The following is a 15,226-nucleotide window of genomic DNA, read 5'->3' as shown; positions in this document are numbered from 1 at the left end:
AGATGTTGAATTTGACCCCTTCCTTTAATAAGGACACGCTGGGTCCTGGGACCCTTTGTTGGGACCTGGGACCCTTTGAGGCAGTGCTGCAGTGCTTGCCCCTGGACACGCCTCTCCTTAAGCGACGAAATACAAAGAAACTCTATGGGACTAAAAATAACTGCGTGCATGCGCAGTTGGGACAAATTCTGCACCCAACAGATACAAAGAGACCAAAAAAACACAACTGCCACTATTGAAGAGCGGGGAGCAAACACAGGTGTCGGGAGCAAAACCAGGGTACTACGCATGCCCCCAGCACACAGCACCACCTAAGGGGTGGGCAGACCACCCAAGCCTCCCCTCCAGCCCGACCCCTGGACACACCCCTACCCTCACCTCATATAAGGAACAAGTTTGCCCCCCCTTGTTCCCAGCAAGCAAGGGAACCTGTTACTGTTGTGAACTTCAGAATTAGCCTTTTATTATTTTTTTTTGAGAGGGTATCTATTGTAATTCTCGAAGGGAGATGTGCAGCTCATATCATTGCAATGAATAAATTAACTCTAAGTATTAAAAATCTTTGGTTGACACAGAGCCTAACAATTTGCCAGAGACAAGGATTTTCTTAGGTCACATTTACCTCGTAATGGCTCTAATTTAAGTTTTTATTAGTAGAATTTTTCTTAGTGAAGAGCAAATGTAGAGGGATTGGGTCTGTCTCAGCCGATGCAAAAACTGAATTTATCTTAATTGTTAGGGAAAAAAAGAATGTTTTTAGTAACAGATGTATTTAAAATTTTCCATTTTGTTGAGTATTCTCTTTAATGCTTTATAATACTAATGATTCAAGGGTCATCGAATAGCAGGTGGTTTGGAGGACCTTCGGAATTTATGTGAATCTCTTTAGAAATCCCTTGTATAATTGGGGAACCGTATGGTAAAGACATCATCCAATCTGTTAAATTCCTTCCGGTGGGGAATTAGTAAAATAAAGCAACGAGGAAACTGCCTCCTCACTTTTCATTATTAATGTATTTAAATTAGAAAAAAAGAATAGAATCACAGAGCTTCTATTCTGAATCAATAACCCTTTGAATGCGAAAGTCAGAATCTTGCGTCATTCATGTTACCCAAAAAGATAATAGTAAATGGGGACATTTACGGCTGTGTCACTATTGGGGGTGGAAGGGGGCTGCTGGCACGTGGTGGGTGGAGACCAGAGAAGCTGCTCCACAGCCCCAGTGCCCAGCACGCCCCGCATCAGAGGGTCATCCAGCCCCAGATGTCAGTCGTGCTGAGGCCGAGACACCCTGACCGAGCATGGAGACCCCGTCTGTCTATATGTCTTTCTATCTATGTATCAATCATCTATTTATTATCTATCAACCATCTAATATCTATTTTTATTTTAGTTCTTTTTTTCTTCTTTCCTTCTTTCCTTCCTCCCTCCCTCCCTCCCTTTCTTTCTATTATCTATCATCTACTGAGTATGTATCTATCATCTATAATCATCTATTTATTTATCAGCTATTACTTATCTATCAACTGTCTATCATCTATCTATCCAGCCATCCATCACCTCTATCCACCTATCTGTCTCTCTCTCTATCCATCCATCCATCACATCTATGTCTCTATCTCTCTATCTAACTATCTATCTATCTCTCATCTAACTATTTATGTCTCTCTATCTATGGCAGTGATTTGCAACCAGAGACAATTCTACTTCCCTACAGACACTTGGTGATACCTAGGGACATTTTTTATTATCACAGTTTTGGAGCTGCTCCTGGCACCTGGTGGGTGGAGACCAGGGAAGCTGCTCTGCACCCCACAGGGCCCAGCACGCCCCGCATCAGAGACTCATCCAGCCCCACATGCCAGTAGTGTTGAGATGGAGAAACAATGGTCTAGGACATTACCTGACTCTCCAGGTGTGCCTGTTCCCTTCATGTCACATCCACACATGAACTTTTAGCTCTTTATACATCACCGGGGAGTTTGGTTTATCCAAGTTGACTCTCGCCCACCTCCAAGCTTTGGTCCTGAGCACAGAGCAGAAACAGAGGATGCAGAGGCTAAAATGGAAAGTAGCGTCAATTGTTCTTCTCCGCTTTGGTAGAAACTGCTGAGTTTGGCTGAATCGTGCCCGGAATCATGTAATTCTGGCTTAGCCTCACCGCCTGTTCCCATCAGGATATCGTGGGGATCCCACTGGGCATCAAGCCATTTTTAGGGGTCCACTTTGCAGGTCGACTGTGGGTTTGGTAGATAATTACACATTTTCCAGGTGTGTTAGGGAAGGAGGGAAGGTGCTTCTCTTTCATTGGAAGAATACAGGCACTTCCGAGATGGGTGGAATTGTTAAGTACAAATATTTTAGTTCGTGAGTATTAATAGAGGGAATTTCTAAAAATTAAAGTATATTTGATTTACAGTATCGTGTTAGTTTCAGGTGTACAGCACAGCGATTCAGATGTATACATACTCTTTATATATATATTCTTTTCCAGATTCTTTTCCTTTATAGATTATTACAAATTATTGAGTAGAGTTCCCTGTGCGATAGGACCTTGTTGCTTATCTATTTTATACATAGTAATGTGTATATGTTAATCCCTAACTCCTAATTTAGGGATAAATTAGGAGGCAACATTTTAATTCGTGGAGGGCTGTGTTTAAATTTATTAGTTTGACCTTGAGTTGCACCCTGCTCCTGTAGCCCATTTCATCAGTGGAAAATGGGATCAAGGATGTGATTACTGTCCCGCCTCATGGAGAAGTGGAAAAGCTTAGGGAGAGACCATGCCGGTGACATTGCTATATCCTTGGATGAAACGTCCGGTAAAAGTAATTACTCTTTTCAGTTCAGCTACGATTGGGAAATGCTTATAGAATTACACAGCTTTACCATCAAAGAGACCCAGGAGGAGTACACCCTTCTTATTTTGAAGGAAGTTACATGGAGTTCTCTAAGAATGAATGCATTCCAATTTATGTAGCCTTTCGTCTTCACAATGCACATTTCAGGTGATTTCAGTTTGACTCAATACAAAAATAGTGTTGCAATTAACCTCCTTATGCCTGCTTGTTAACTGTCTGTTTCTCCAAGGTGAAAGGTACAAATGCTCAGTTTCAGCTCACCATCATTAAAAAAATTTTAAAAAATATTTAGTGGCAACTTACGCTCATAAAAACTTTCATCAGTGCCGGGGGGGTGGGGGGGTGGGGGTGGGGGGGGGGTGGGAGGTAACGTTCTTTGAATCCTTGTGAAAACCGCATACTTATCAAACTTGAAAAAATATTGGTGATTTGATAGTGAGGCATACTACCTTATGATTCTTAAAATTGACTTGTTTTCTCGTTGCTGAGGAAGCTAAGCATATATTTATGTACTTATTGATCTTTTGTGTGTCTTCTATGAATTGCCTGTTGACACCCTATGTCTTACTTTTCTGTTGTACTTTGCTCCCTTTCTAATTTTTTTCATAGATATTATTGTAGATGTCTCCTTCTTTGAACATGCCATTTTTGCTTTGCTGTGTTTATCTCTTGTCACATAGACTTTTTTCTTAATTACTTGTATTTGTTTCCTGGGGCGGCTGTAACAAATAACCCCAAATTTGGGGGCTGGCAACAATAGGAATCCATCCTCCCCCATCCCCGAGACCAGACGTCTGAGGTCAAGGTGTCCCAGGGCCGCGCTCCCTCCAGAGGCTCCAGGGAAGGGTCCTTCCTGCCTCTTCCAGCTTCCGGGGGCTCCAGGCATCCCTGGGCTTGTGGCCGCCTCCCTCCCGTCTCTGCCTCCATCTTCACGTGGCTTCTCCTCTGTGTCTGGGTCTCTCCTCTTCTGTGTCTTAGAAGGACCCTGTCATTGGATGTAGGGCCACCTTCATCCAGGAGGACGTCATCTCCCATCCATCACTTCATCACGTCTGCAGAGACCCTATTTCCAAATAAGGTCCCATTCACAGGAACCTCCATATAAGTCCCCACTGAGATATCCACGACTGATCCATGTTGCAATTTCTGAGTCATTGGGAGTTAACCACTAAAGACGAAAACATTAAAATCTGGAATATTTTTAAAACGTTTTTCCAGCTGCATTGAGACAGAACGGACGTATAACACTGTGTAAGTTGAAGCTGTGCGGGGTGATAATTTGTTATCTGTAAACATGGCAACGTGGTGACCATATCGAGGTTTGTTGACACATCCAACACCTCGCATAGTTACAAGCTTTTCCCCTTGTCTGGAAGGTCCACTCCACCATCCAAAATACTGCGGGTTTGTGACCCTCCCTCTCTCTCTGATGGAATATAGGACAAGCACATTTGCACAAGTGTTCTGTACACCAGCCTTTCACCCATTCGCGGATGTAATTCTTGTGTTGGCTAATGTGTTTCCTCGTCTTTCTTAGCTGCAAACCATGAATAACACAGTCTTATGTAATAGTTTTTTGGGGGGTGCTTCGAATGAAGTAGGTGACTTTGGCCGCCTGTTTAAAGAGAGCTAAAAAATAACGCTAGTTTGTAAAATCGTATTTGTGTATGATGTGTCAGCCTCATGCATTACTTACCTATGTTTCATAAAATTCTATGTTAAAATTTGAAAAAAATATAGGAGGCTACGGGGGATGGGGTGGGAGTACAGGCGGAAGTGAAGCAGCTTTTGGTAGAAAGGGCCTTCTTGATATTTCTTAAAATCTGGAATTGTTAAGTACAAAATTTTGAGGCAATAGGAGCTCCCTTGTATCATGAAGATAACTTTTATTTCTTTCTATTTCACAAATAACTTTTATTCCTTGCCGGTTAGAAAGAACTTTCCACTGGCGGCTAAGACCGCCGGTTGTGACTCTTACCCATGTGGACTGGAGAGGCACTTATCAAATTTGGGTGGGAACAGCAATGACTGGTGAATTTTAAAAAAGCGGTTCTTGCCTCTCTCCCCGAGCTCTTGGGAATCTCTTGATTCCTTGCGTGTGCATTTACTGAAATGCCATGTCCTATGTTAAGCGGTGGGGTTGGGAAGATGAAAAAATATGGCTTTTCAATTTGCAGCAACATGGATGGACCTAGACATGATCACACTGAACGAAGTAAGTCAGACAGAGAAAGACAAATACCATATGATGTCACTTACATATGGAATCTAAAATATGACGCAAATAAACTTACCTACAAAACAGAAACACACACAGAGAACAGACTTGTGGTTGCCTAGGGGGAGGGGGTGGGGGAGGGATGGAGTGGGAGTGTGGGGTTAGCAGATGCAAACTAGGATATATAGAATGGGGACCAAACCTAAAGCACAAGTCTTGACCGGGAGTCGTGGGGCGGAGAGAATGGACCACGGGTCAAAGGCTGGGGTGTGGGCTTCACCAGTCACTCCCGGGCTGTCAGCCTCTAGAGATGCTACATTGTAGCGCCCCACTGGAGGTCAAAGACTAGAAGATGGCCCTGGGGATCGCACACACACACACACACACACACACACACACACACACACACGATTGAGTCAGAGACCTCATACGGCATCCCGGGTCTTCAATTTACCAGCCTTGTGAAAGTCTTTTAAACTGTGGGATTCCCCAAGTCCCTGTCCCGTAAAACAGGACCACTAACATCAACCCTCGGAGGCAAGCCAGGTAAAGTGTTTTGAGGACCCACAGGGATCCTTGTTGTAGGAATGCCTTGGGGATGAGGAAGCCCTGTGAACCGTTTGTCTGGGAGGCTTCACGGAATGTTCGTGACGAGGAAATCCAGACCCAACATTGTCCTCTTGATGGCGGACGACCTCGGGGTGGGAGACTTACGCTGCTACGGTAATAACTCAGGGATGTAAAGAAACCTCCAAGAAAGAAAGATAGAAAGAGAGAGAGAGAGAGAGAGAGAGGAAGGAGGGGGGGAAGAAAGAAAGAAAGAAGGAGGAAAGAAAGAAAGAAAGGAAGAAGGAAAGAAAGATAGAAAGAAAGAAAGAGAGAGAGGAAGGAAGGAAGGGGGGAAGAAAGAAGGAGGAAAGAAAGAAAGAAAGGAAGAAGGAAAGAAAGATAGAAAGAAAGAAAGAGAGAGAGGAAGGAAGGAAGGGGGGAAGAAAGAAAGAAAGAAGGAGGAAAGAAAGAAAGAAAGGAAGAAGGAAAGAAAGATAGAAAGAAAGAAAGAGAGAGAGGAAGGAAGGAAGGGGGGAAGAAAGAAAGAAAGAAGGAGGAAAGAAAGAAAGAAAGGAAGAAGGAAAGAAAGATAGAAAGAAAGAAAGAGAGAGAGGAAGGAAGGAAGGGGGAAGAAAGAAAGAAAGAAGGAGGAAAGAAAGAAAGAAAGGAAGAAGGAAAGAAAGATAGAAAGAAAGAAAGAGAGAGAGGAAGGAAGGAAGGGGGGAAGAAAGAAAGAAAGAAGGAGGAAAGAAAGAAAGAAAGGAAGAAGGAAAGAAAGATAGAAAGAAAGAAAGAGAGAGAGGAAGGAAGGAAGGGGGAAGAAAGAAAGAAAGAAGGAGGAAAGAAAGGAAGAAGGAAAAAGAAAGAGAGGAGGAAAGAAAGAAACGGCCCCGCCTGTAGCTTGTAGCTGTGGTGCTCTGCCAGCCGCATCTCTGCCTTGAGGAGGGCGGCTTGCGGGGAGCAGTTTCCGCTGAGAACAGCAGAGGGGGCCCTATGAAAGGTGCAAAGCATCAAGAGAGCATGTGGGATCCCGGTCACCTGAGTCTGTACTTGTTGCTGTTTTTATTTCTGCGCTAAAATACACAGGACGCAAAATTCATCTTTTTAACCAATTTAAAGCTGCAATGCAGAGGCTTCGAGTAAATTCATGTTTTACAACCAACACCTCTGTCTAGTTCCAAAACATTTTCATCATCCCCAAAAGGCAACCCTGGACCCATTAAGAGTCACTCCCTCTTTTTTCCTCCTCCCAGCCACTCATCTCCTTTCTGTTTCTATGAATTTGCCCATTCTGGAAATTTTATGTGAATGGGATCATACAATGTATTAGATTGCTAAGGCTACCGTAACCAAGGACCACCGACAGGGGGAGAAGGGGTTAAATAACAAAACTTAATTTTTTCACAGTTTTGGAGACTAGAGGTCCAAGATCAAGGTGTTGGCAAAATTGGTTCCTTCTTTGATTTTGTACTGAATCTTGTTTTTCCCCTTCCCCACCGCCCCAGAATTGAGGTCTGAGGATCTGATTCAGAGTGACATGCCCATTGACATTTGAATTTTGAATAATCAGTGAATACATTTTTGGTACAAGTAATGACTCATGCGATATTGGGGATGTACCTATACTAAACAATTATTTGTTCTTCATGTGAAATACCAATATGACTGGCCATCCTGGTGATCCTAGACCCCAAAGGACACCTGCATGTGACATATAGGAAGAGAATAACGAAGTACAGAAAGAAAAGGGACTACCTGGGAAAGACTGGAATCATGGGGGTGCCAGAGGAGAAATTTCCAGGACGTTGGGATGAATCCTGGGGTTGTCAGAGTCTCCTAGAGTCCACGGTTCCAGGTGTGGCAAGTTTTAGTGCATAAATCCCTTACTTCAACGAACTCCAGTGGGAGACCCAAGAGTTTCCATCCAGCCAGATACCCATCCACACGCACGTTCATTCATACTCATTGCATCCCCCATCATTAAAATCTACATTTGTGTATCTATCTATCTATTATCTATCTATCAATCATCTATCTATCTATCTATCATCTATGTCTATCTTTCTATATGTCTATCTATCTATTATCTATCTACATGTCTGTCTATCATCATCTATGTCTATCTAGCTATATGTCTATCTATCTATCATATCTTTCTATCATATCTATTATCTATCATCTACGTCTATCTATAGCTATCTATGTGTCTATCCTAACAGATCCTGGGCGACCATCTTGGAAACGATCCATTGACAAAAAGATACGTTCACAAAAGGTGGAAGCATTTCTCTGCTGCTTCTTGTCCTAGGGGTTCCAGCACATCCTTATTTTATCACCTTAGGAGAAGATGCCTTTTGAATTTAGGATGTGGTGGAACAGAATCTTAGAAGTTTAGCCTAAGAAAGCTCTTCTGAGACCGGCTCACCTCTTGTTTGATGCGTGAAGGAAACAGGTTATATAAGCTTCTATTAAGACCACATCGTAGAGTGAATGGGACTCTGATTGTTTCTCTCTTCCTTTCTAGTTCCTCTGGTCACATGTTGAATAAAAAGTTGCAGAAAAAGCAAGCCTTCCATTCGGCCTCATTCTCAAGCCCCCTCCGAGTACATACCTGTGAACGCACCTGACTACACACCAGCCCCTTCACCTCCTTGTTTATACTTTATTTTTTACATGAAATGAACAGAGGGCTAAATATTCTAGCAACGTTCCCAGGCAGTCCTTGGGAGTCTTTTTTGTTTTTATTTTTTTTAATTTATTTATTTTTTGCGGTACGCAGGCCTCTCACTGCTGTGGCCTCTCCCGTTGCGGAGCACAGACTCCGGACGCGCAGGCTCAGCGGCCATGGCTCACGGGCCCAGCCGCTCCGCGACACGTGGGATCCTCGCGGACCTGGGCACGACCCCGCGTTCCCTGCATCGGCAGGCGGACTCTCAACCACTGCGCCACCAGGGAAGCCCAATAGGTGTTTTTAATCATTAGATTATTTAACCACTAGGGGGCACACTCATATAGCTGCGAACTTGTCTGACTCAAAATCCTGAAACAACTTTTTTAAATGTATACATTTCTTTCATTTCTATAAAGGTAGCATAAGGTTTTTTTTTTTTTTTTCTTTTTATGGATCCTGACATGGATTCTGGGACTACCAGGGGCTTGCTGGGGTCACGCAGCTGACCATGACGAGTCAGTTTAAACTTCATTCCTAAAAAAGGAATTTGCAAGGGAGAGACACGCTTTGCAACTTTTCACCTTCAATTGGATCAAGAAGTTCACCCCCACCTGCCTTGTGTATCTTAAAGAATATAATTTATAGATGCCTCTCAAACCGGTAATAACTTTGGTGGGATAGGCTGTATGATGTAAATGTTCCGATAGGAAGAGCAGAAAGCAAAAGTTACAGAAGAACAGACAGAGGGAATAATCGAAGTGCGTGACTCAATATCTGGATTCTTCTGAGTAATAATATATGGATGACAATGTATTTGACTCATTCATCCCGTCGCTGGAGACCGTTAATTGAGCACTTAGTAGTAGTCCAGCCGCCTCTGGATGGAGCAATGGACATTTTCCATTTCCCTGCTGGCGGGTGTCAGCCCGCTGAATCTCTCCTGGAATGTGAAACGTGGCCGTCTTGGACAAGCTTCGGTCCTTATCAAAAGCATCTCTGAAATTTTAGGTGGGGCTGGACAAGCACAGACCTGCTCCTAGACTTTTCATGGTTAAGGTAAGAACTTTATTTTAGCTGAGCACTGAGAGATGGAACAGAACCAGCATTGCAAAGAGCCGGGAGTGGAGGAAAAGACGAGGAACTGGGGTTTATGGCCAAAGCGGTGTGGCATCCAGCAACCCTGTGCTGGTCTTTGTAAAATGGGAGAATGATGGTGGAGGTCCCGAAGATTACGGTAAGCAGCTTGCTTATAGGATGTTCTAAGTGGGAAGGGAAGACCTTGGTGGGTTATAAGGAAAGCATGGCTTTCCTGACACTCATTCTAGCTGCCATGTGGGGAGATGCAGAGAATGGGTGGTGGGAAGTAATACCCAGTAAATCGGGGACTGTAGGGGACATGCTGGCAACAGTAGGCTATGTGGGCGAGGATGGTAGACCTGCCCGGAGTAACGGCACAGGAAATGCCAAAGAACGCCATGACTGAGGAAGCCAACTGGTGTGGGTGGAGGCAGTCTCCCATATATTTGAGACCCATATTGGCAATGGGAGTAACCAGACTTGCTGGTCATTGATTGTGGGCTGGGGTGCAGAAGAACGGACAGGATACTTATCACTGATGACTTCTTGTTTTCTTGTTTGAGCCACTGGAGGGATGCTGGCGCCATTTGCAAAGATGGTGCTCGAGGGAAAAACCTACACACGGCAGGCTCTGAGTTCGAGATGCTCTCACCAAGAGACCCAAGTGGAAATGCCAAGGGAAGGCTGGATGTGAGGACCCCGTTGGTCTGGAGATGAGAAAGAAGCTGTTGGGGAGACTGGTTCCAGCCACCCCTGTTGGTTTCCTTGATCATGTCCTGTGGTAGTTCAAACTGGCTCTTGCCTTCTGAGGACATGAATTCAACAAGTTCACTCTTCATTTCTCCTCTGAGGCCCCAAGAACGCCAACCGATGCTCCTTTTAAGAACAGAGTAAATTCAACGTCATTTGCCGTCTGTGCCGATAAAGTTATTACCTAACTTTAGGTAGGTAAAGGGACTGATGCGTGACCAGGTGAAATCAGGGACTGACCATCTCTCTTTTTTTCCCCCAGAAAATCATTGCCAATTTAATTAAGAATATTTAATATGTGGGGTAAACTAATATAGTCACGGTAGCCAAATATGTTGCCCAAAGGACTCCTTCCTTAGTGCTACTGTGCTATGGACAAAATCTCATAAAAGCATTTCTGTAGAGCAGTTTTTGTTACCTTAGCAGAGCTGTGTCCGTAGCTAGATCGTGAGATGGCATTGTGACATGGAACTGAGCATTACGGCGATCTTAGATAAAATACTTTTCTAGGAGGGTCGTGAAGTGGTGGTTCCTGGTGGCATTTTAGGAGAAAAAATCAGAAGCTGTTTCTACATTTCAACTCTTAGAATATGACCACACCTCTTTTTTTTTTTTTTTCCGATTGGCAATATGACATTTTTTTTCTTTTTCAGGTACTTCAAAGAACTTGCCACGATATTCATGATAAAGAGGTCCTGTTAGTGCTACCAGAAAAAAACCCTTGTGAAAGAGGCAAGTAAATACAATTCAAAACAGACAACGACCTCCAAACCCAACTTCATCGCATGGAATTGAGATTCCAGAGGAGTAGAAAGTAACCAGAGGCAGAGAACCATTTCTTATGCGTGATTCCAGCGCTCAAGAGGATGAAAGAATTCTTATTTACACGACTTATGACCACATCTGTTTTGATGTCATTATTTTAGCTCATGAATTCAAGGCAGCTCGGAAGCCGATCTTTCACCTGTTTTATATATTCATTCAACAAACACTTAGGAGAGTGTGCTGAGGACTTGAACAGTTCCTACCTAATGAACGCTGGGAGAAGTGAGTTTCCATAGGATGCAAGGTGGACGGACATATAGTTACACCCTCCTGGCTGTCAAGTGGGTTTTGGACTAAACAAGAGTGGGTCTTGAGGAGATGCCAATGAGAAAGGCATTGTAATCAGGAAAGTAAGAGATGATAAAACCTTCAATCTGGCCCCTGGCACCAGAGCTGGAAGGGTTTAGGGAAAGTGCCAATGAAACCCAGACATACACAGTATCACTTCAAAACGGCCACACAGCATCTTCCTCTTTTCCAGGAGAGGTTTCTGCGTCAAGGGACCAAGGAGACGGGTGTAGCTAAAAACTTAAAAGGCAGGAGTTCCAAGAAAGTGTTTGTATGAATTTCCTGGGGCGGCTGTAACAAAATGGCCACAAACCGTGAGCTTAAAACCACAGGCATCCATCCTCCCCCATCCTGGGGACCAGACGTCTGAGGTCAAGGTGTCCCAGGGCCATGCTCCCTCCAGAGGCTCCAGGGGAGGGTCCTTCCCGGCTCTTCCAGCTTCTGGGGGCTCCAGGCATCCCTGGGCTCATGGCTGCACCCCTCCTGTCTCTTCCTCCGTCTTCCTGGGGCTTCTCCTCTGTGCCTGTGTCTCTCCTCTTCTGTCTCTTAGAAGGACCCTGTCATTGGATGTAGGGCCACCCTCCTCTAGATGACCTCATTTCAAAATCCTTCACTTTATTCCATCTGCAAAACTCTTTTTTCCAAATAAAGTCACTTTCAAAAGTTCTGGGCTTAGAACCTGGACGTATTTTTTTAGGAGTCACCATTCAAACCACTGCAGTTTCCATATTAGGTATTTGCCTGGCGGCCAGTGGATTAAGGTGGGTTTCTGTGTGTTTTTAAAGGTTGAACAGGCAGCAATAATAATAATGTTATTCCTGACATACCTCTTGGTATGTTAGCACAATAAAATTTCCCTAGATTTGCTTAATGAATCTTTACAATAAACAGCAAGGAATCGACTGTTCCCTGTTTGATTTGAGTCTTGGATGCAGTGAAGGGAAACCTTAAAAGTCATTAAAAATCTCACTACCTCCTGATGGCTCACCAGACACCTTTCGTGCTTCAGAAACAGCAACAGAAATGTAATTTCCAAGAGAGAAAGCGAACAGAATTCCACGTCGACATCCACGTCAATGGAAAACGTAGCTCGGTAGACATGGCTAGGAAAACGAACAGAGAGTAATTTTCAAGATTTCCTTTCATTAAAAACAAAGCTTGCTGGTTCAGAGATAAAGGAAAGTAAAGTGCATTTTTTTTTTTTTTGGTAAAGGAAAGAATCCTAAGATTTGGAGTAAACTGCTTGATACTGGCAGGAAAAGCGTGGCTGGAAATATAAAAGTGCTATCTTAGTTCAAGGTGACTCTGCAATGGTTCTTTGAAATTCCTCTTATAGCCTATGTTAATCTGATTGATCTATGCAGTATAAGAGCACAGGAAAGCCATAGGGACCCACGCTTTACACGTCCATGTGGGATTCTGTGTATAAAAAGTGTGTCTATCAATACAGGTTATTGGTAAAATTAAATAAACACTCTTGGTCATCATGCCTGTCTGGGTTTGCCAACGCTTGGTATACACCCAACTCCAATTCTAGAGGATGTATATTATCTCTCACATCATGGATCAGAGCAGATTTTCAAAAACCAAGCGGAAATTCCACTCCAATGAAAAAAATTCTTCCATTTCAAATAGTATAAGCCCAACTGGTGCTTTTGAAACAACGGGATCAACTCAGAGTCTAAACTCTGCAGTTCTGTAATCATCAGCTGTAGAGCTGAAATATTAACGGAAATTGCTAAAATGTTGGAAAAACTCTGAACAGATGGATATACCATGAACCATAAGATGTCCATGACCTTTACCAAAAGCAGGGGAGAGTCATTTTAAAATTTGATGATGAAACGACAGCTAGATGTTTTTAAAAGGTCTATGGCAAATTTTATTTATATCAGACAAATGTTAAGTTAATCATTGCCTCTGGTTAATGCATATCCCAGATCTTGTGACGTTGTGCATGAAATCTAGACTCACTCGCTGTTTTTGCAGAGTTACGTGGAATTGTTTATTGAGTCTAAACGGAATCACAGCTTAGCTGCCTTCCGTGCTGAAGGGCTCTGATCACTTCCTGAAGGGAAGAGAATGTGAACTCTTTGCAAAAGTATCCTACACAGCACATTCTCTCGGAAATGCAGTGGCTATTAGATTTTTCATGTTTGTGTCCATGTGGTCACTTGGAAATGTGATGAATTTCTACAGATAAATAGTTAGATGAGACATAGATAGAGGGCGATAGATAGATAGATAGATAGAGATAGGGATAGACATAGATAGATAGAGATAGATGACAGATAGACAGATACATATGATAGATAAATGGCTGGACAAGTGGGATGGAAGAATGGATGTATGAATAGGTAAATAGATGGGAGATACAGAGATGACAGATAGGTAGATAGATAGATAGATGGACGATAGGTAGCTAGAAGATGGACAATAGGTAGATGACAAATCACTTAATGATATTAGAAGATGGATAGATAGATAGATGATAGATAGATAGATAGATATAAATAGATAGCACAAAAGGTCTGACCAACAAGATAAAGGACAGAATAAGTCTACTGAACCTAAGCTTTCCACATACCCCCGCGTCTGCTGGCCATCCGCTTTCTCAGGCGCAAGGGGTAGTCTCAGACTTTTCACACCCAGAGCCCTCACACCTGGCCGTTCTCTGCAGCGAGGTGCATATTTACACCAGGAATAGCGGCACTTACGATGGGACCGTAAAAGTAAATGCAGAAGCTGCCTTACGGTGGAGGGAGGGCAATGGGACTGGGTTTCAGCTACCGTAGCAACTGTCCTGTCTGTTTCTCTGTCCTGCGTGACCTCAGCCCTCGGCCAGGCAGTCCCCCTGACTCAGCTCTAGATGGGCCCCTGTTCTTTATGCCTCACAGGGACCCACAGGGAAATTCATAGAATATCCCATGAGTAACCGACATGGTATTTAGTAGCATCATTCATTCACAAGTCAATCAGATTGAAGTGAACACATTTGAATATGCTAAGCCCGTCGAACACAGAAATCCCTTCCGGTGAAGCAGAATTGCGTCATCGAACCAGTTACGGTGAGGAAAAAAAGTCATACAGTCAAAAAGTTAAGCTGCTTTTAAAAATATATGTGATTTTATTTAGAGTTTGTTTTACACATAGATGTAGGAAAGCATGGAGGACTTTCTTTTTCTAACTTTTTGTTTTATATTGGAGTATAGTTGATTTACAAAGCTGTGTTAGTTTCAGGGGTACAGCAAAGTGACTCAGTTATACATAGACACGCATCTATGCTGTTTCAGATTCCTTTCCGATTTAGGTTGTTGCATAGCACTGAGCAGAGTTCCCTGTGTTATAGGATAGGTCCTTAGGGCTTTCTGTCTTGCATGCCTTGCACGAAGAGTTCGTATCCCATAATAAACACCTAGGTCGAGTTTGTCCAATGAATCAACAAATATGCAAAATGACTGGTGTTGAGTCCCGGACCTCGCTTGGCATCAGGTACAACACAACGTTTTCCAATATACGTCAAAGTTTTCACAGATAATAAACTGTATTATTATTACTGTTAGTAGACTTTACTTTTTAGAGCAGTTTTATGTCCACAGAAAAATTGAGCAGAAAAGGGACTTCCCTGGAGGTCCAGTGGTTAAGACTCCATCTTCCAATGCAGGGGCGCGTGGGTTTGAGCCCTGGTCGGGGAGCTAGGATCCCACATGCCGCGTGCAGTGTGACCAAAAATTTTTTAAAAATTGAGCAGAAGATACAGAGATTTTCCATACATCCCTTACACCCCAGCACCCATGCACCATCTCCCCCACTATCAACATCCCCACCAGATGGTACATTCTTTATGAGTGATGAACCTACATGGACACGTCATCATCACCCAGAGGCCATGGTTTACCTTAAGTTTCACTCTTGGTGTTGTACATTCTGTGGGTTTGGACAGATGTGTAATGACATTACAGTGTCAGAGTATTCTCACTGCC

General features: G+C 43.3%; 1 long non-coding RNA gene across 2 annotated transcripts; it reads left to right on the top strand.

The window, feature by feature from the left end:
* Positions 1 to 8,195: 8,195 nt before the first annotated feature.
* On the top strand, positions 8,196 to 12,730 carry LOC117310553 (uncharacterized). 2 transcript variants are annotated; one of them, XR_012329450.1, is made up of 3 exons: positions 8,658 to 9,537; positions 9,944 to 10,324; positions 10,784 to 12,730. It is a non-coding gene; the product is annotated as an uncharacterized lncRNA (long non-coding RNA). The 2 variants fall into 2 exon arrangements; XR_004524704.2 differs by having other exon boundaries at positions 8,196 to 10,324.
* Positions 12,731 to 15,226: the final 2,496 nt, after the last annotated feature.

This window comes from Tursiops truncatus, chromosome Y (assembly GCF_011762595.2).
Source record: "Tursiops truncatus isolate mTurTru1 chromosome Y, mTurTru1.mat.Y, whole genome shotgun sequence".
In the NCBI taxonomy this organism is placed as follows: Eukaryota; Metazoa; Chordata; class Mammalia; order Artiodactyla; family Delphinidae; genus Tursiops; species Tursiops truncatus.
The sequence above is the reverse complement of the archived record's forward strand: the minus strand, read 5'-3'. Positions and strand labels throughout refer to the sequence as shown.